This window comes from Taudactylus pleione, unplaced genomic scaffold, assembly GCF_031769625.1.
Source record: "Taudactylus pleione unplaced genomic scaffold, aTauple2 ptg000758l, whole genome shotgun sequence".
NCBI classification, from domain to species: Eukaryota; Metazoa; Chordata; class Amphibia; order Anura; family Myobatrachidae; genus Taudactylus; species Taudactylus pleione.
This window is the reverse complement of record NW_028285160.1, coordinates 1,085,001-1,100,561: the sequence shown is the minus strand read 5'-3', so window position 1 is coordinate 1,100,561 and position 15,561 is coordinate 1,085,001. Positions and strand designations below refer to the sequence as shown.

The following is a 15,561-nucleotide window of genomic DNA, read 5'->3' as shown; positions in this document are numbered from 1 at the left end:
GCATTCCCTTAGGAACGCCTGCCATTGTGGGCGGCCCTACTGACATCACTCGTTTAGAGCAGGAAGTCCACTTGGGCTTGCAGGAGCTGAGACCCTCCCACAGGGTCTCGATGCAAGCCCGATGGTCGCTATAATCGTGACCATTGCCAGGCCGCTCACACTAGTTGTGGGTGGTCACAAGAAGTTGATAAAATTCAGGAGGATGTTGTATGTGTCAAAGCAATTAACCCACCAGTGGCCGCAGTTCTTGCCCATGATAAGAAGGCCATCGTCTTAATGGCAATAAGACCAGAAAAACACCTCTTTTGTGTGAAATTATTTTTACCCAAATCCTGACAACATTTGTCAAGCCATCTGTACCGTTTGTGAGGCCAACGTAAGTAGAGGTAGGGATGTTAACCATCTAGGAACCTCCTCCCTGTTACATAATTTGCAGCGAGTAGAAACAAATTATTTTGGAATCTCAAAAAACCTGTAAAATAATAACAAACAGTCCAGAATCAGCTACCAGCTGTCAGGCAATGGAGAATTGTGCTCTGTTACTTACCGGCGCACTGGTCAGCCCGTCTCTAGTTATTCTGTGGGCGTTATCACCACCGCTCCCTGCACCCCAGCTGCTGTCTCCAGTGTGCCTGAGTCTCCCTGCAAGTACTCCACACTCCCCACTGGACCATTTCCCAGTTGTCACACCAAAATATGCTTTTGGACACTACACAGTCAGTTTATTATTTATGTTTTGTTTTAATTTCTTATTGTTTTAAATATATATATTATTTTATCATTCAAATGCTATTTTTAATATTATACTGTGAAGTTTTTAGTGTATACTATTTTTATTTTTATTATTTGCACTCCAGGACCCACCAGTGTATATATTTTATGATTTATTTAAAATACAGTAGTTGTTATTGATATTGTCTGTCCAATGTATTGAAGTATTAACATTCTAGGACAAGAATATTAAAATATGATTCATTCAACAAACAGCATTTCGATCCTTACTTGCAATAGTGAACATTTATTTTTGATATAGCTCATGATATTATGTGAATGAAATAATGTTCCAGAGATGGTTCGAAATTTGCCATTTATTTAGGGTTTTAGACAACTCCGGGGATAATTTATTATTTACACCAAAATATAATGCTCCTATTTTGCAATCGGTTCTCCCAAGTGCCAAAATTATAGTGAAAAGTTCAAGTAAATGCAAGTTTTGGGTTAATCTTTTTCTTACCCACTCCAAATATCAATGGGCAGACCAACAGGGACAATCCAAATTGGCCCCAAAATCTGTAGAGATGGCAGAATCAGTAAAAAGCTGTAGTTGTGCTCTTTGGAGCACAGAAGAATCCTTTAAATGTGTCGGGAGGATCCCTTAAAATGTGTCATAAAGCCCACTCACACCTTGAGATCCTGCTTATTCTCTGCAGACAAATGAATGAAATGCTGAGGCATGGAAACACTTGCATATGTCCATTTGAGGTGCCTGCAAAAGATCATTCCCATTAGAATCACCATGCAAAGTAAAACTGAGCAGGCCAAGCAAAGACTGTAGCTGACACAACATCAGTTTACCTTGCGGAAGTAGTCACAATATGGAAATTGTCCCCTTTCTCCAAAGGAAGATAGCAGCAGCATTCAACAGTATTGCCCTCCAACTTCTTATGTATTATGGCAACATCAAACATCACAAACAATGCCTGTTTTCCTGCTGGAGCACCACTTGATAAATAGACAAAATTATTCGCTGGTTAGAACCAACACCACAACCTGCTGGGGCAATGGCCACCATTGAGGACATAGCATCAACTTTTTGAGGTTGCAGTAGTCAATGGCCACAGAAGCCCAGGAAAATGCTGCAACACAGATGGTAAGTGAGTGGCTGGGTGATCTCCAGCCACACTTAAACACATCCTTACAACAATGGACCTGATTCAGACCCGCTCGCTAAGGCGAGATCACTCGCTCTGAGCGATTTTTGCCATCTGCGCATGCATATAATTCGCAGTGCGCATGCGCAAGCCATTCGTTGCGATCTGATTTTGGTTGTTCTTAAGCCACTATCAGGTCACTGCTTTGAGTGTCAGATAGCGCCGTTTGTGGGAGGTAACAGGGGAAGGTGCTTGTGCACGAGGGAGTGGATGTGCGGACGCAGGAGTGTCAAGCCGCCAAAACGCAGTTTAAAGGGCGTGCATAATTAGCAAAGTAGCGTCATTGTACACGCTACCTGCTTGTATTTCAGCCAGCACTGATCGCTGTGCTTGCGGGAGGTTAAGGCAACCCCAAGGGCTGTGAGCAGCTCTGATGGCTCACGATGGTCCCGATTAATCCTTAATTTCCCGGAGATGACGTGTGATGTGAGTTGCAAGGGGGCATCTTCATACACTTGCGAGCGCACTTTGCGGTAGCTCGCTAAAACATAGTGGGCGTCCTTACATGACGCAGTGCGAGCACTTCATTTAAATAACCAGCCCCTTTTTGCCAGCGAGCGACCACAACTTGCGAGCGGGTCTGAATGAGCTCCAAAGTCCATTATAGACACAGCATACAGTTTCTGACAAAGTTCTTCATCATAGGCACGTCACACCAAGTCCCTAGCCAAACTGAAGAGGCCATAGAATAGATATAGCTAATAGACCATGTAAATGTGCTCCAAAGGATGTGTCTCCAGGCAGCAAGCTGCAAATACGTATCTGCCACCCAACCAACTAATATATCACCTACGCACATCATTACAGATAGAAGCAAATTATTTTGGAATCTCAAAAAACCTGTAAAATAATAACAAACAGTCCAGAATCAGCTACCAGCTGTCAGGCCATGGAGAATTGTGCTCTGTTACTTACCGGCGCACTGGTCGCAGTCAGATAATTCTTAGACCTCGACGTGACAGTAAACATGTACATGTATTTCCGCTTTCTAATCCTCACTTGCACACAGGGCCTCAAATCACGCAGCAACCATAAAGTTAATGCAATTTACCATCCTAACCCTGCTCTCCGTGCTAGTGATATCCCTATTGGAGTTCCGAGAATGCTGGAACTCATGCCTGGAAACACCTTTTCCACTCCTACCCACCTTTGCGGAGCGCTGGCCAGACCATGGAGAAGCAGAGCTACTGGAGGATCAAGATTTGTCCCTGTCAATCCACACAACTGGCAGAACTGATTTCAACTCACTGGAAATCCCAGGCTCATCTTCAACTGACAAGGTGGAGGAGCCATCTTCCAAATATAAAACTTCCAAAAAAAACCTCTGAGATCCATCCAATCAGCAACCATGGGAACTGTAAGAAAAGACACAACAGGCCTGACAGTAGGGGGTATATTTACTAAAGTGCGGGTTTTTAGAAGTGGAAGCCCTCTGCTGTGGCTGGCATGTAGATCTTCACAGGCTGCCGTGTAAATAGCAGCCTGTGAAGATTATCTGGGGCTGAACGGCAACAGGTTGACAGGGAAAAAAGGTTGACACAGAAAAGGTCGACATGAATGGAGGTCAACAGGGCAAAGGGTCGACACTTTTATTTAGGGTTCGGGTTAGGCACTTACTGGAGGGTTGGGGTTAGGCTCTAGGAGGGACGATTAGGGATGTCCCCCGACAGTTAGGGTTAGGCACTAGAAGGGATGGTTAGGGTTAGGCATTTACCAGGGGGTTAGGCACCAAGTGGAGGGTTAGGGTGAAGATTAGGGTTAGAAAACAACAAAAATGTGTTGACCATTTTTGTATCAACTTTTTGACCTTCATCCATGTTGACCTTTTGTGTGTCGACACTTTGTCCCTTTTGACCTATTGCCTGTCTAACATCTGTTGCCTATATAGAAATTGTCTATCTTTTTTTGTTGATCTTTTATACCAAACTCGAGAAAACTGTGATCTTGATTTCTTACAGCCTGCAACTGCCTCTGTGCCCTTCTTTTACCTGGTTCAGCCTCTCTGCTCATCTCCTGTCTGTGCCAGCCTCTCTCCTCTTCTGCTGTCTACGCCAGCCTCTCTGCTCTTCTCCTGTCTATGTCAGCCTCTCTGCTCTTCTCCTGTCTCCACCAGCCTCCCTGCTCTTCTCCTGTCTACGCCAGCCTCCCTGCTCTTCTCCTGTCTGTGCCAGCCTCCCTGCTCATCTCCTGTTTGTGCCAGACTCCCTGCTCTTCTCCTGTCTGTGCCAGCCTCTCTCCTCTTCTCCTGTTTGCACCAGCCTCCCTGCTCTTCTCCTGTCTACGCTAGCCTCTTTCCTCTTCTCCTGTCTATGCCAGCCTCTCTGCTCTTCTCCTATCTATGCCAGCCTCTCTGCTCTTCTCCTGTCTGCGCCAACCTCCCTGCTCATCTCCTGTCTGTGCCAGCCTCTCTGCTCTTTTCCTGTCTGCGCCAGCCTCCCTGCTCTTCTCCTGTCTGCGCCAGCCTCTCTCCTCTTCTCCTGTCTACGCCAGCCTCTCTGCTCTTCTCCTGTTTGCGCCAGCCTCTCCTCTTTTCCTGTTTGTGCCAGCTCCCCTGTTCTTCTCCTGTCTATGCCAGCCTCTCTCCTATTCTCCTGTCTATGCCAGCCTCCCTGCTCTTCTCCTGTCTGCACCAGCCTCTCTCCTCTTCTCCTGTTTGCACCAGCCTCCCTGCTCTTCTCCTGTCTACACCAGCCTCTCTCCTCTTCTCCTGTGTATGCCAGCCTCTCTGCTCTTCTCCTATCTATGCCAGCCTCTCTGCTCTTCTCCTGTCTGCACCAGCCTCCCTGCTCTTCTCCTGTCTGCGCTAGCCTCTCTCCTCTTCTCCTGTTTGTGCCAGCCTCCCTGCTCTTCTCCTGTCTGCGCCAGCCTCCCTGCTCTTCTCCTGTCTGCACCAGCCTCCCTGCTCTTCTCCTGTCTATGCCAGCCTCTCTGCTCTTCTCCTATCTATGCCAGCCTCTCTGCTCTTCTCCTGTCTGTGCCAGCCTCCCTGCTCTTCTCCTGCACCAGCCTCTCTCCTCTTCTCCTGTTTGTGCCAGCCTCCCTGCTTTTCTCCTATCTGCGCCATCCTCCCTGCTTTTTGCCTGCCGGGACTAGTCTGACCATCCCTTCCTGCACCTGCCTCTGTGCCCTTCCCTTGCCTGCATCAGCCGCTCTGTGTCTGTCTCTAATTTTGTATGTCCACCGCTATTTTCCCATCTATCTATATTTGCCTCCCCCCATTTGTGTTTGCTTATTTCTGCATTGTGTTTGTCTATCTCATATTTCTCGTCCTTTGTGTGTCTGTCTCCTTTTACCCTTTTGTGTATTCATTATAAGAGGAAGGAGTCATATATATAATAAGATAGGTAGTACTGCCAACTGTCCTCCTATCAAGGTTGGCTGTAAAATAATTGCCGCTTTAAGCCTCACATCTAAATAGCCGGTTTCTTGGCATTTGCTACAACTTGCAGGTTATTACATCTGTCCCCAAATCAGCTCCTGTGTCCTATACCTAACAGAACCTTTTAAGGATGGGTCGCTGCTCATGGGCCAGTGCTATGTGGTTTCCCTCTGGCTAAAACTTTCCAGCCAGCCCCTGCCTATGTGTTCAAACAGAAAACTACTGTTGTAATCACTGTTTCTCTTTTTCCCAAATCACAGAGGCACGGACCATTTACCCTTTTATCCACTTGTTCCCCAAGTTTGATACTGTGTTAATAATAGCACAAATTATTGAGTTTTTGCCATCTTTTTTTACTTCTTTCCAGTGCAGTTGCAGGTGGCAGACTGTCAGGCACAAATATTATTCTGAAGCTACTTAAAAAATACTGTTGAATCTGTCTCCTCAACTTTATTTGCATCCATTAATCGCTAAAAAAGGTTTTAAATGTTAAATGAATGGCTTAATGTTTAGGTGTTTTATTGTGTATATTAAAAGTTGCTCAAAAATCAGCAGCGGATAACATGATTTTGTAAAGGAAAAATGATGGGGCACATCTTGACATCTTATAATTTGATGTTTATTTGTATACACAGGAATGAAACCAGGGCCATAATTGTGGGGTATGAGTAGTGCCAGGCAGCAGCGTTGCTGGCACATGGCAGCATTCTACAGCTGGTAGCGCCATTGTTACCCCATGGCACCTGCATTTGCCTTGAAAGATGCCTGGAATGGCACCATATAGGCTGTATAGCTTCCCAGAGTTTTCTTAGAGTACTCCGAGCACTCACATTGGGGTTTGTAAAGCCACCCGGAGAGTGTGTTCTTTGGACATCATTAGGCACATAGCCTAGCAGGGTGCTCACTTCCTCAGTGCCACTTGCATCTGGCTTGCAGTTTCCCTGAAATGGCACCCTGGAACCTGGAGAGCTATCCTTGAGTGTCCAAGAGCCGCCGGGTGCTACCTTAGGGTGCACATGGTGCTGGCACCTTATACATGAAATAATGTCATCACAGGAGCAGACAAGGGGCCGATGGGGCCAACTAATGGCACATTAGTGCCTTGCTGCGGCACTAAGTGAAGTGAGCAGCAGCAATGTTCATATAAAAAATATTTTTCAAAAAGCATGGACAATTTAAAGTGAAAAATATTTTCATCCATAAAGCACAATTGAAAAAGGTCAACTTTATGAAATTATTCATCTGTAACAATTTCCATTGCAATATTAATATAATTAGGGATATTGTTCAATCATATCAACCATAAGATCAGGCGAATGAGTAAACAATCCACATTAGGTCGGTCCTACAGTTGTTTGGAAAGTGGTAGTGAAACGGTTAAGAAAAGAGCTATTCCTGATGTGGGGTGCAGCTGTGATTTTTACACTAATTTACATAGCAATTTGGGACCACTGGGCTTATACCTTTCCCGTACTCTATAATTTTGATCTCCAAAAATAGCATTGTTTGCTATGGGAAGAAAAAATTCTATTTCAAATTTAATGTTCTCTCTTTCAGATTTTAACTATATTAACTATTTCTCTGTATTATAAATCTATGTGCATTGATATTGCTCTCTATATATATATTTTCTGTGTAAAGTGACATTTTGTTTTGATATTGGACGTTAGGGATGGTTTCGTAAGCATTTATGCCGGCCTCCCCTGGGTGAGTGACACTAAAACGTCTTTCGGTCCCATAAGTTATTTGTCAACTACTTATCTATAATACGATTGGGACTTTAACATATGGGCTTGTATAAAGTGTTAAAGGAATACAAGTTATATAATATCATACTATATTCTCAAGGTAGTTTCTTTATTATTTTTGCTTTATATCAAATTCCCAGTATCCACATGTATACTTGTTCCCACAGTACAGTTACATGATAGGTCACAACTGTAGGGAGAAAAACAACATAATGAGTTGTACACAGCAACAGTAATGTTTAGTCACAAAACACTTTTCCGTGATTGAAAAAATCTGTAATTACTGTATAAAGATGGTATGCTCAAAATACAAAGAATATGGTTATTAATTTTGCAATATTAAATAACAAAACCTGGAGTATTTATCGTCACTGTCTGTAGCACCTGATAGGACAACTGTCATAATTTAGCAAATAAGGTCCTTTGGGTTACATAACCCACATTAAACATTTTCAGGCCTGCATGACAGGAACAAAGGAAAACCCAGTGGGATGAACCCCAATGTTCCACTAGGCACCCCCAATAAGGTAGTCAATACATATGGCACAAGTTAACATTGTCTTTTCGCGCTTCGATAACACCAAAATGGTATGGACATGGCACCATGTGGACCAGTTAACTACTGTATATTAAAAAAAAATATTTGAAAATACATTGGTTAAAGAGCAGTATAACTTATTCTGGACATAAAGCAAATATTTCTCACACATTAGTATTTGTGTTTTTCCCAGGCATCATCTTACATTGTTAGCACGGTCCTATGAAGCTCTTTGTGACATCACAAATCTAAAACATTTATTTAGAGCATAAACTGGAATTTTACAATACAGGTCTCGTATTGGCTCCAGACAAATAATAAATTCTCTTACAGAGACTGGAATGAACCCCACATTATAATACAAAAGCGAAGCTCACTTTGAATGGCTGAGATCTAATTTTCAAACCTGCCTTAGCTAATATACTAGCCAGAGCACTGGTTGGGAAAGCACAACAGAGAGAGGGTTTTTTGTACTATAAAAAGTAATAAATAAAAATAAATACAGGTTATTGTTATGTTATTGTGTAATATTCTGTTAAATTTTACTTGCACTTGAACTAGGGATCAAATAAAATGTGTCCAATCCATTTGGTGTTAAGAGAACCCACAAGATTGTTGTTAACTGTACATGAGTATTAGTTTTCTTACAAGTCCAATCAAAAAACATGCACTAAGTACAGTGTATCTACAATCGAGGATAAATATGGTCCTTTAATCGAGAGGATTCAACTTGGTTTTTACCTCATAGTCCTATTAGTCAATAGTGCGGGACTGACAAGGATTGGTTTCAGTATTTCTCTGACAGGGATGTAATTACCATTTCCACAACTACAATGTCTACACTGAGAATGAGGACACTGTTAGGTCGTACACGGTATGCCAACATGCTAGTTAAAATGCTTTAAATTGCATTATTAGCATGTTGTGTTCAACCTAACAGTGTGCTCTTATTGCTAACATGATGATTGGTAGGTACTGGAGACGTATTTGTTGTAGAGGGCACTTCTTAGTACTCTTTGGGACATCAGTGAGAATATGAATTTGTCCCACCTGCTACCTTACTATCATGATGTGTCTATGAGAAACACTCCTGTTCAGCCCAAGGAGCTAGTGTATTAAATAGACAGCTTACAAAGGGCTGCATTTATTATATACTGTAGGTATAAGACAGCATTATTTCATGGGGTACGCATCTACAGATTTAGGACATACTAAGTCACAGAGCTTAGTGTAGCATCAACTCAATGCAGCTCTGTATAGCCGAGCTATGCAGCTCCCTGAGATGACTATAATACTCAATAAGTCGCAATTGCATCGTCACATCGGCCGACCTTTGAAACTGCCTAGAAAGAGGGCAAGATGCGGGAGTGTGCCCTACTCTGGCCAGAGTCCATGAGGATTCCACAAAATTGGGGATGTTCAAGGAGAGTGGGCAAGTATTGGTAAATACTTGTGATTTCTCTGCTGTAGCCTCCTGTTTAATAATAAGAACTAGTGATAACGCCTTCCTTTGGCAAAAAAATGGGTTATCACTGCTTCATAAATAGCTTCCTTGATCAGTACCTTCAAACGGTCTGCACAACAGTGTTACATTATAAGGTTGCTGCAATTTTTTCTTTTTTACTAACCACCCCAGTGCTAAATACAGTAGCAGGAACTATATATAATAGGATCACTAAGGCAAGCATTTTATTATCACAAATGAGTGAGTTACAAAAATATTGAAAAAGCCTATAAAGCACACTCACCACAAGATGGCAGCCTTTGCAGATGATCTGGGTTCCCTTACTGCACTGCAAAAAAAGACTGTCTGACTCCTGTAACATTATGATGAAAAGAATTGTCTGAGGGCCTGATTCAGCAAGGAACGCACGCTAGCAGACGCATTTACCCGGCCGCTGCGAGGATATGCTAATCAATGCATACGCACGGAGACAGCAGCATAAGATGCAGACACCCAGCCCTATATTAAGCCGCCCATCTCCCTTTAATCAAAGCCTGATGAGTACGCAAGATAGCAAAAACATCGGTAACATCGAGAACCATCGACCACATTTGCATAATAGTGGTTGACCAGACCTCGCGTAGGATCTTGGCAACTTCCTGTGTGCACGGAGTCTCATCACTGCGTGCGGGACAGCAGTGGCTAATTTATACACACTCCTAAAACTATGTCCCAATGCACAGGCACACCTGCGTTCGCCCGACCACCCCCTGTCTCCACCCCACAAACGGCATTTCCTGTCAATATCGGAAGGGGTCTGCATGCACGCTGCATGTAGTCTGCGTACGCTTACCCAACCGCACTGGCTAGTCTGCGCATGCGCTGTGCGATGCATATGCACGCGCAGTACAAAACCATCGGCCAAGTGCGGGCGTTCTTTCCTGTGCGTTGCTTGCTGAATCAGGCCGCGAGTCCTTTGTTTCAAATCAAGATATAAATATATTTAATATAAAATATGAATCCATCGTCATTTACAATAATTTAGATAAACACAGTTTTGGTGAATAATTGTAAACTGCAACTTGCAAATAAATACCAAAACCCATGCCTTGTTTTCTTCTGCTGGTCTCTTTAATTTATGTTGGTTATCTCATTTTAAAGTTAGACTTTTCATCGTCCTATGTTTACCTGCCTGATCATTGTTATAGAGTTGTAAATGGTTTTTAAATATATTATTTATTTATTTATTAACAGTTTCTTATATAGCGCAGCAAATTCCATTTACTCATTTGCAGAGTATAGTAAGCTATATTTTATATTTCGTTCAGTGCACAGTCATTCATATGGTGGGTTTAACGTATAGATGGAAGGCAAGTGCCTGTTTTTGCCATTTCCAATGTAATGTACAATGATCTATTCACATCTGTTCCTTAGGGTCTATTTAACATGAAGATGTGGAGGCTAACATTCTGTATCGCAGTTTACCTTGCAGGAGCACCAACCGCTGCTGGCGAAAGGTTGCACTAAAATGCATATGCTATGCTAACAACAGCACATGCACATTTTAGTTTGGTCTATTTGCAGGGCAGAAGGGCCGTCGAGAGCTGACAAGGGCCCAGGTACTGGAAGGGTGTGGCCAAATCCAGGAGTTGAAGCCACGTCCCCTTTAAAAAAAAAAGAAAAATACTGCCCCCTTCAGCAGCGCTGCAATGTGGGACAATGTGTCTCTCAGCAATTAATCCCCCTTCTCGGCGCCTCTGCTAATGCCATCCTGTGGCACTACACTTTACACTTGTCAAATAGTATCAGGCCGCAATCTCCATAAAGGTGAGTGCCGAAAAATGGGTTATCATCTGAGAGATTTCTGCAGTATAAACCTTTAATTTATATTTATCACAGCTGAGAGAAACTCTTTCTCCAGCGTAAATGGAGACCTGCTAGTGGCTTGCATAAAATATGTCTCAGGATTACGCTACAGGAGACAATCACTACAGGCATAGGGAGAGATGTATGAAATACCGAAGTGGTATCAGAGCACGTTATGTACGCTGATACCGCTTCTCCCCATGTATTACTGGGGGGCTGGCGCAGTGGCGTAAGTTCGTCCCAGGCGCCCGAAGGTAAGTTATAATTTGGTGCCCCCCCCAAAAAAATATGTGAAAATAAATATGTTGTCTATCTATCGATCTATCTATTTATCTATCTATCTGTGCCATGTATTGGGCTGCCGTGACGGTACACTCCAGGTACATATTTAAAGCCCTAAGTGGAGTGAATATATTGTGGGCAATGGAGGAGGTGTCCCTTCAGTGCTGGCTGAGATGGTGGAACCAGTTCCACCACCTCAACCCGGCACCGCAGGTAGGCTCCATTTGCCAGGCGCTGCTGAGATTTTGTTACCAACGGGCGCCCGGCTCCTTCCCCACAGCGTCAGCCGGGGGGCTGGAGTTCACTCCTGAGCTCCGGCTTCCGTAGTGTGCACTATGGGAGAAACATCATGACATCTCTCCCATAGTTCCGAGGAGCAGCCTGTCGGTAAGTATTGGGGGTTTTTTTTGTGTGTAAGCGGCACTACTACAGGGAGCATTACTATTGGGGGGCATTACTACAGGGGGCACTACTATAGGGGGCACTACTACAGGGGGCATTACTATTGGGGCACTACTACAGGGAGCATTACTATTGGGGGAACTACTACAGGGGGCAATTACTTCTGGGGCATTAATACAGGGGAATTACTTCTATGGGAGGCATTACTACTGGGGGCACCACTCCTGGGGGCACTGCATAAGGAGCACCACTACTGGGGACATTGCATAAGGGGCACCACTGCTGTGGGCATTGTATTAGGGGCACTACTACTGTGGGCATTGTGTAAAAGGGGCACTACTGTGTCATAACATGAATAAGGGCAGGGCTTAAAGTGGTCCTGGAGAGGTGGGTGGAACTCATCTCTCCCGCCGCCTACTCCCCACCCTGCTGTCACGCTAGTCTGACAGGCCAAAACAAGTGTGAAAACTGTTATTTACACACACACACACTGTTGTGTATAAGAAACGGTAAAGTGAATGGCTGGGGGCCGCCTAAGCCCCCAGAACCTTTGGGGGCTATGACAGTGTGAAATACATTTTAGATGCTTTTCTTAGTATTGCTGCCATCAGCTGAGACTACAATGTTAGATCACTTAAAAAGAAAAAGAAATGTACTATATCATCAGTGTTATTTTTCTGCTATGCCTCTGAGTTTTATTATGGGGTCCCCACAAACTAGTCTGTGTCACTTGGATGCCCAATGTTTTTGCAACCCCTATGTATTGCCTTCACTTGATTCTTTCCTTACCTATATGCTGGTTTCTCTGAAAATATTGAGCCTCCCTAAGGCAGACAGTGAGTGGCTCTCTGTCTGTGGGACTTCTGTGCAGGGACTTGGTGGAGGTGGAACTAGTTCCACCTACCATTAGAGGTGACGGAACTCCCACCCCATTCCTGTCAACTTTAATCCGTGAAGAAGGGACACTGCTATGTGGTGTAATGTGAATCAGGGCACAACATTCCCCTTTCTTTCGAGAGTGTCGGCAGAGGTGGTGTCAGCAGCGGGGGGTGCTGCCAGTGGGGGTGCCAGCGGTGTCGACAGTGGGGGTGCCGGCGGTGTCAGGCAGCAGGGGATGGCGGGCGCCATCTTCTTTTTCTTGATTGTGCTGTTTTCAATGTGCTTAATGCTGATTGGCTGAGAGCCGTGACAGACAGCTCTCTCAGCCAAACAGCATTAAGCCCGCTCAAAACAAAACCTTGTGACTCGACAGAGGGGTCGCGAGGTTTTGCCTCGGGTCAGGGATTCTTTCCCTTTAATACCATTTACAATGTCACCAACAAATACATTAAAAAGCACTGGTCCAAGTACAGAACCTTGGGGTACACCACTTGTCACAATTCCTTCCTGAGACTGCACTGCATTTACTACAACTCTATTTAGTTTATCAGTCTGTGATGTGGGACTGTGTCAGAAGCCTTACTAAAGTCTAGATAAGCTACATCTACTGCCCCCCTTGATCTATTACTTTAGTCACCCAGTCAAAAAAAAATCAATAAGATTTGTTTGGCATGATCTCCCCCTAGTAAACCCATGCTGTTTGGGATCCTGTAAATTGTTGGATTTGAGATGTTCCACAAGTCTTTCTTTTAACAGTGATTCCATTACTTTCCCTACTACTGATGTAAGGCTCACTGGTCGGTAGTTACTTGCCTTTTCCTTGCTTCCACTTGTGCAGTGGGACAACGTTTGCTCTTTTCCAGTCCTCTGGAATTACTCCTGTAGCTAGTGACTGGCTGAATAATTCAGGTAATGGTGTTACTAGCCCCCCTTTCAGCTCTTTTAGTATCCTTGGATGTATCCCATCTGGCCCCATTGATTTGTCCACTTTCAGTTTTGTCAGTTGTTAGGACCTTTTCCTCTGTAAATATACTTGTATCTACCTCACGTATATCCTTGCAACTTAACTGTGGCCCCTTTCCTTCTCCTTCTGTAGTGAATACCAAGCAGAAATAACCATTTAGATTAGCTGCTATGGCCTTGTCTCCCTCCACAAGACTCTCACTGTCTGTCTTCATTCTTATTATTCCACCATTTGATTTTCTTCTTTCATTTATATACTTAAAAAAGGTTTTGGCCCCTTTACTTACTGACTGGGCCATTTTCTCTTCAGCCTGTGCCTTTGCACATCTGATCACCTTCATTATTCTAAGTCTGCTTATATTTCCTAAATGCCCTCTGTTTTGCTTTCACACTGACAGTGGCGTAACTAGGGTATTTGGAGCCCAGGGCAAATTTGAAAAGGGAGCCCCCCACCCCCGATGTGCGCACGCCAGAGGTGTGCGTGGCAAAAAAAAATGGGCGTGGTCACTTAAAAATGGGGCGTATCAACATGACACACCCCTTTATTTTCACGCTGAACATTCCTATCCATATGCACCTTAAACCCAGTAATACCCCTTATACAGTACCCCCAGTATGCAGTTGTTGTCCCTCTTATGCAGGCCCATAGTAGTCCCCCCCACGCAGTTTTCTCAGTAGTGGTCCCCCTTATGCAGGCACCCAGTAGTGATCCCCCCTATCCAGTGCCCCCTGTAGTGGCCCTTCCTATTATTGCCCCCAGTAGTGGTCCCCCCAGTGCAGTGCCTCTAGTAGTAGGCCCCTTTTATAATGCCCCTAGTGGTAGTTCCCCCCCCAAGTAGTAGTCCCCAGTAGAGGTTCCCCCTCCCGGTTAAGTGCCCCCAGTAGTAGCCCCCCCCAGTAGAGGTCCTCCCAATAATGGTGCCCCCAGTAGTAGCCACCCCTCCTCCATTGTGCCCCCACCCCCAGTAGAGGTCCCCCAGTAGTAGCCACCCTCCTCCCCCATTGTGCCCCCAGTAGTGCAGACAGGTTTAAAAAAAATATATATAAAAATAAACTTACCTGAATCCACGCTGCTGCTGCTCCGGTCCGCGACATCGCTCCCACCGCCGCCCGCCAGTCCTCACGGGCTGGCACGCTCAGCATTATGGGAGAGACGTCATGATGTCATGACGTCTGTCCCATTACCCACTGCAGGAGCCGGACGGAAGCCCGGCTCTTGCAGTGGGTGCTGCAGCAGTCAATGAGAGTCTATCTGACTCTCATTGGCTGCTGTTCAACACACGCATCGCCGCCAGCGCTGGCGGCGATTCATGTGTTATGCACAGCCTGAGCCCGCCTCCTAGCGCTATTGGGCAAGCGCTCAGGTGGAGGGAACGGGCTCAGCTGTGCAGCACAGGACCAGCGCTGGAAGCCTAGCGCCGGTCCTGTGTAAATGTGTAGCGCTGACCGCACTCACTGCGGTCGGGGCTACACTGGTGGCTAACTAGGGCGGCCCGGACCATGGCCGGCGGCGCCCCCCCCCCACGCCGCCGGTCCCACGGCGCCCAGGGCACGCACCCTGCCCGACCCCCCCTAGTTATGCCACTGCACACTGATACTTCTTTTGTAAACCATACAGGCTTCCTTTTCCATGTGCCTTTCCTAACCCTTTTGATACAAAGATCTGTTGCTTTCCCTATTGCACTTTTTAATTCTTCCCACCTTGTCTGCAGTCCTTCTAAGTTCCTCCAATCTGCCAATGAATTGCTTACACATCTCCCCATATCTGCAAAATCAGCCTTCCCAAAATCTAACACCTTTGTTTTTGTGCAGCATGAGTCGAATCCTGTCTTTATACCAAACCATACTGCTTAATGGTCACTGGATCCTAGGTTCTCTCCAACACTAACATCTGATATCCTATTACCATTTGTGAGTATGATGTCTAGTATAGCATCTTTGCGAATGGATTCCCTCACCAGTTGCTTGAGGGATGCTCCCTGCAAGGCATTTAGAAAGTCCCCTCTTCTAGTGAAACTTGCAAAAGAGCCCTCCCAATTTACATCTGGTAGATTAAAGTCTCCCATGATTATTACCTCTCCTTTTAAAGTCATTTTAGTGACGTCTTGCAAAAGGTTCCTGTCCAGTTC

The 15,561-nt window shown here is 44.9% G+C and overlaps 1 pseudogene; it reads right to left on the bottom strand.

Annotated features, from left to right (window-relative positions):
* Positions 1–13,374: 13,374 nt before the first annotated feature.
* LOC148476978 (uncharacterized) lies at positions 13,375–15,525 on the bottom strand (annotated as a pseudogene).
* Positions 15,526–15,561: the final 36 nt, after the last annotated feature.